Raw genomic sequence first — 6,320 nt, forward strand, 5'->3', positions numbered from 1 at the left:
AACAATATTTTACCTCAAGTTCTCTTTGGAGGATTGACAGGCCATAATGTCCTCTTCCAGCAAGTCAGGAACATGTCCTTTGTTGGGTTTTCTTTTTATTTTTGCGCTTTTCTAAACATAAAACAGCCAAAACACGCTGCTTCAGGCATCGTTTGTTTACGCTCTTGTTTCTTAAAGTTGATGATATCACGCACGCTGTGACAACAAGCGATGATTCGTCGAGTAGCAACGTGTAGCCTGACATGTTTCTAGTCCAGGACACGACGAGATTTTAGGAGTAAAAATCGCATAATCTGACACAGTAACTATCGTAACAGACAAAAATATCTTGTAGTCTGAACCAGGCATAACATAGACAATCTGGAACAATGTCAATCTGAGAACAAGAACTGATTAGAGAGCAAGAACTGATTAGAGAACAAAAACGTAACCTGTTAAAAAGTGTCTTACAGGTAATCGTGCTCATGTAGAGCAGGCACACAGTTGCCTGGTGCAGACACCGCTGCAGCGAGATTGTCCCGCACGTGCTCTCCTGCGCTGGCTTCTGTGTTCCGGGGTTCAGGTGGGCCATCATCATCCTCCGCAACTTCCGGATCAACAATGTCCCCATTTAGAAGACAGAGGTTGAGGAGCACCGTGCAGCTTGCAACCACATCTGGCACAAAAGAAGGCCTGACTTCCAGGGTCTTGAAAAAGAATGGATCGCCAGCATGTTTTCAGCATCCGGAAGGCCCTCTCAACGATGTTCTGTGCTCGAGAATGCTTACTGTTGTAGCGAGCCTGTACAGCATTCTGCACAGGCTCTCTATATGGGGTCATTAGGCAGACGGGCACACTCAAGCAAGGAAACCCATCATCTCCGAGGATGCACTTTCCTGCAGGTGGATACAGGCGGCCAGCGTACACAGGGCTGTTCTTCAGTACCCTGGCATCGTGCACAGACCCAGGATACCCCACAAAAATGTCGAGGAACTTCCCCTTGTGGTCAGTGATGGCCTGCAGCTGGACAGAATTAAACAGCTTTCGATTAAAGTAGCACTGGATGTCACTTGCTGGAGGTTTGATGCGAATGTGACATCCATCTATGGCACCAGCTACAACACTGAAAGCTGGAGACCCTGCCAGCTGGGCAAAACCTGCTCCCACTGCCTCCAGGTAAAAAGAAAGCGATGAGCCGCCTCAAAATGCCAATGACTGCCTTAATTGCTCATTCTGTGCACAATGTCGTGCACAGTAGACTTTGGGATGTGACACTACCCGGTATAATGCTGCATAGGCCAACCAGTAAAGGAACACCAGCACCTGAATGTCCTTTTCCCAACCATGGTCGCAATCTGGTTTCACCACAGCAATCAGGGACTGGATGGACTGCCGTGAAAGTCGGAGGTTGGGGCGGAGGTCAGCTACATCTTCAAAATACAGCTGAAGAATTGGCACAGCAGCATTCAGATGGCAGTAGGTTGTAGGGCTCACAATCTGTAAATGTGTATATAGTTTATTTTATAATACAATTTGAATCAACAAGACAATTGTATATATATATAATATTTAAAAAAATGAAGACTTTAGATGTCTTCTGAAGCACCATCTGAAATTTTTCGAGAATTATAATTTGTATCAAGCTTGTATATTTTGACTGTAACTACAAATATATATGTCTAACTGTATCCACTAAATAAGAAACAAGAGTTATGAGGAGACACTTTACCTGAAGATATCATGATGTCCATATCATGTAATGACAATGGAAAGGACCTATTGCCATTAAAATTAAATTACTGAACCTAAATATACGTGCTTGATAAAAATGTTCATTTTAGAAGAAAATTTCAGACAGCATTTAGAGGCTTCTACATCTGAAGTCTTCATATATACATATGTATACATGTGTATTGTATCTGACAGACTTGGGATATTGCTGTCAATGAATGAATAGAGACATGCACACATATGTATCTCTATTAATTCATTCATGTTTATTCATCGATGATATTACAAGCAAAAGTGCTTTTTCCTTGCCAAAAATCAGCATCTGTCATTGTTCACATGCTTTTGTGTTTTTTTCTGAGGTAAAATTGAATAGCTAAATAAAACGTAACACTTACGTTATTTGAGAAATTCCGCTCATGAGCTCTTGACTTAGACGTGATTTGCAAGTAGCTGACCGATGGCTCCTCTGGATTGTTAGCTCGAACGACGTAAAAACGCAGATGAAAGCGGAAAGCAGAATTAAAAACATCCTCACGAAGTTGGTGCAGTCAGTGGAATGAGTTCTTTAAATTTTCACGCTGCGTCTGTCACATGACAATTTCATCATGAAGCATGTAGTACATCCAGGGTCCATTCATACTACCCGTAGTCATACTATTAGAACTTACTTTTTTAACGGTTGTGAAGTACGTTCTAATTGAAATGTAGTACCTACTCACATAGTACGCAATTTCGGATGCAGCCTATATCTACTTACATTTATTTACATAGTGACAACTACAAGGTGACACAGCCACTCTCTGTCAGGGACACACGCCATGTGGAATCATAGCTGGCAAAGGTCACACTGGATCCACTCATCCAATTCTGTGTTGGACCCTTGTGGCAAGCTGCTTTTGCAGATTGAACAGTAGCTGCCATCATCAATTACAGGCACTTGACAATGGTTCTTGTCTTGGTCCTGAATGAGGCCCACATTCAGATTTCCCCAGCTTGTGGTCTGACAGGGTAGACTTCGGTATCCCACATTTCTGTAAGACACTCCTCACACTTTCTCCTGACTTTACAGCATTTAATGCTGTGTCTAGCATTTGCCTGCTGTATTTCTTTCCCCCTGATATTCTTCCCTAACATAAAGTTTCCAAAAGAAGACATGCATTTGTAAGCTTTTCTGTAACTTAATGTTAAAATTGTAATGTTGATACTGTTGTGAGTTCTTTTACTTATGGCTTCAAGTGTTTTTAAAAACATTAATGTTTTCAGGCGAGGAGAGAGGCCAGGACACACCAGGGAAAGGGGGAAACTTGACCTTAAATGTATATAGTTTTTTGTTGATGTTCTGTTTGACAGTCTGACAACAGTAGGCTATATTAAAGCACATCAGTAATATTAATAAAGCAGAGATGAGTAATCAAGAGCGGCACAGAGCGTCATCAGCATCCTCAACTGCAGGGCATTCGAGGCAGCCCGAGGTAATTTAAGTTTAATATCAAATCTAGAAACAAGATTTTGTTTTCTGCTCTCTAGCTGCTAGCCAAGTTATCTGTCTTTATTCAGGGGAGCTCAATCCTGCACAGTTCATCATCTGTTTCCGATCAGAACAGAGGGAAATCTTTCACCAGAACAGCTTTGGTACATCGGAATGTTACAGACACCAGTGGATGAGCCATATATAAAGGTATGCTTTAAGCATCTATGCAAAGTTAGAAAGATTACACATCCAAAAATACTAATTCTGTTTTGATTTGCTCAACCTTAAAAGGTATTTCAACTGAAAATATAAATGCTCTTGTCATTTCACACCCGTAATTTTCATCCATCTTCAGAACACAAATGCTCTTTTTATGAAATATGAGATATTTCTGTCCCTCCATTGACAGCTACACATAACTACCACTTTCAAGCCCTGGAAATCATTTGTCATTTAAGTAATACATGTGACTCCAGCAAGCGGGCTCTCAACTCTGGCTCTCGAGATCTACTTTCTTGCAGAGTTTAGCCACAACCTTGTGTAATTGATTAAGGTTAGAGCTAAACTCTGCAGGAAAGTGGATCTCGAGGACCAGAGTTGAGAACCCCTGCAATCATTACTGGTTTCAATGCCTGGTATAAATAGGGCCTAAAATACATTTAGGCAAATAAATGTCAGGATTTTCATCCTGGGTGAACTATTAATTTACTATTTAGTTTCTTTGGGATAAGATCATTTACCAGTTTATCAAACTAAATAATTTAGGTCAGCCTGAAGTTTTTATAATTAAAAGCAGTTCACATTGTAAAATAACAATGGTTTCTTTTTTCAGGTGGTGGAGCAACTTTTTCGGGAGGAAACTGCTGATACTGACTCAGAGGATGGTGTGGTGGTGCCAGAGATCCATTGCCCCTTTTCTAACCAAAAACTTGCTGTTCTGCATGGATTGATTAATCCCTTGACATCACCATTGAATGACAGGGAGCTCTATGTCCAGACACTTCCTATTGTCAAAAGATTGTGCTCTATTTAACATTTAAATGTTTAAGTAAAACACTCACAAGTACACATACAGTTCTGTCAGAATTTTAATTTAAAAAAGAAAATCAGTTCATTGCCATTCATTTTATACAATGCTGTAAAACATTTAACCATTCAGGAGCATGTAAAGTTATCAACATGTTGAACATTGTCTCTTTGAATTTTAAAGATGAAATTAAAACTATTGAGAGAAATTCTATGTGGACATTTGAGTTAATTTTAAGATCTACACCCTAAAAAAATCAACCTCCATGATGCACTTCTGTTTTCATTATTTCTTTAAATTCTTTACAATTTGACAGATGTGCAGTGGGAAATGTAATGGTTTGGGTGCATGCACTGATGATTGGATTGCGAAGTGTGTAGCTTGGCAATCATTGCATACAAGTGTGGTCAAACTGAACAGTAATTTTAAGGCCTTTCTCTGACAAAAGCAGGTGCCTATGCTGTCACGGAGATAAATAATGGATCCAAGAGCAGAGTTGACAGGAAAACAACAGTCTTTAATGAGGACTTAAACAAGGCAGTCTGTAGAAGAAACAAACTCAGAACACCGTGGAGCTGATCCGGTCTAGAAGAGCTGAGAGGACCGGACACCCCAGAGGGATAGGCAGTGCTAGGGAGAAAGTCACAGCCAGGTATGGGACCACGAAGGTCAGAAATGCAGGACTCAGGCAAAACCTAGGCGCAAGGCTGAAACAGACAATCAAGACAACTTCCAAACTTATCAGACATGAAAATAGCAGCAGTCGTAACGCAAGACATGAAATAATGATCCAACAAGGGCCAGCAAGAACAAACACTAGATAAAGGGTAAGCACTCACACCAAAGTGGGAACAGGTGTCATCGCACGGCAGCGGAGCGCTGATTGCGATGACTAACAGGTGCAGGTAGAGAGAGAGAGAAACAGTATGTGTGTGACTGCGCGTGTGCGTGTGCGTAAGTGAGTGTGTGTGTGTGTGTGTGACAAATGAGAATGAGAGAAGATCGAGAAAGAGAAAGAACCTGCGACCTGACAGTACCCCTCTCTCAACGAGCGCCACCGGGCGCTCCCGAGGAAGGAGCCTGACGAGACCGGTAGAAGTCATCAATCAGCGAGCGATCCAGGACGTCCCGGGCCGGAATCCACCGCCTCTCCTCAGGACCGTACCCCTCCCAATCTACCAAAAACTGGTGGCCACGCCCCCTAGTGCGGACGTCGAGGAGCTTGCGAACCCTATAGATAGAGGCCTCCTCGTCGATAGGAGGAGGAGGAAGGGAGGGACGGGAGGGCGCACGAATAACCGGTTTAATGCATGACACATGAAAAACCGGATGAACGCGACACAACCGACGGGAGAGCCTGAGTTTAACAGCGACTGGACTGATAACCTTTACCACGGGAAAGGGCCCGATAAACCGAGGCATTAACTTACGAGACGTCTCTTGAATAGGCAAGTTGCGGGTGGAAAGCCACACCTTCTGCCCACAGACATATCTTGGCGACTTAACACGGTGACGATTAGCGGCTCGACGGTTATGTGCCCTGGAATGACATAATGCAGATCTCACTCTCCTCCAGGTTCGCTTACATCTCTGAATAAAAGCCTCGATGGACGGGACCGAGGCCCGAGTCTCCTGCGCCGGAAAAATGGGAGGTTGGTAACCGAGGCAACTCTCAAACGGAGACAACCCAGTAGCGGACGACGGAAGAGAATTGTGAGCATATTCGGCCCACGGGAGCTGATCACACCAAGAAGCCGGGTTCTGTGACGTGAGACAGCGTAGCATGCGACCAAGAATTTGATTGGTCCTCTCGGCCTGCCCATTAGTCTGCGGATGGAATCCTGACGACAGACTGGGGGAAGCCCCTATCTGACGACAGAATTCCCTCCAGACCTGGGAGGTAAATTGGGGTCCCCTGTCAGACACAATGTCCGAAGGAAGACCATGGATCTTGAACACGTGATTAACCATAATCTGGGCGGTCTCAAGAGCCGACGGTAGTTTAGGAAGCGGGATAAAGTGTGCCGCTTTAGAAAAACGATCTACGACGGTGAGAACGACCGTATTACCCGCCGACGAAGGCAACCCGGTAACAAAATCCAACGCGATGTG

At 43.4% G+C, this 6,320-nt stretch overlaps 1 pseudogene; it reads right to left on the bottom strand.

Annotated features, from left to right (window-relative positions):
- Positions 1 to 446: 446 nt before the first annotated feature.
- LOC137049065 (putative nuclease HARBI1) lies at positions 447 to 2,631 on the bottom strand (annotated as a pseudogene).
- Positions 2,632 to 6,320: the final 3,689 nt, after the last annotated feature.

The sequence above is a fragment of the Pseudorasbora parva genome, chromosome 20, assembly GCF_024679245.1.
Source record: "Pseudorasbora parva isolate DD20220531a chromosome 20, ASM2467924v1, whole genome shotgun sequence".
Taxonomy (NCBI): domain Eukaryota; kingdom Metazoa; phylum Chordata; class Actinopteri; order Cypriniformes; family Gobionidae; genus Pseudorasbora; species Pseudorasbora parva.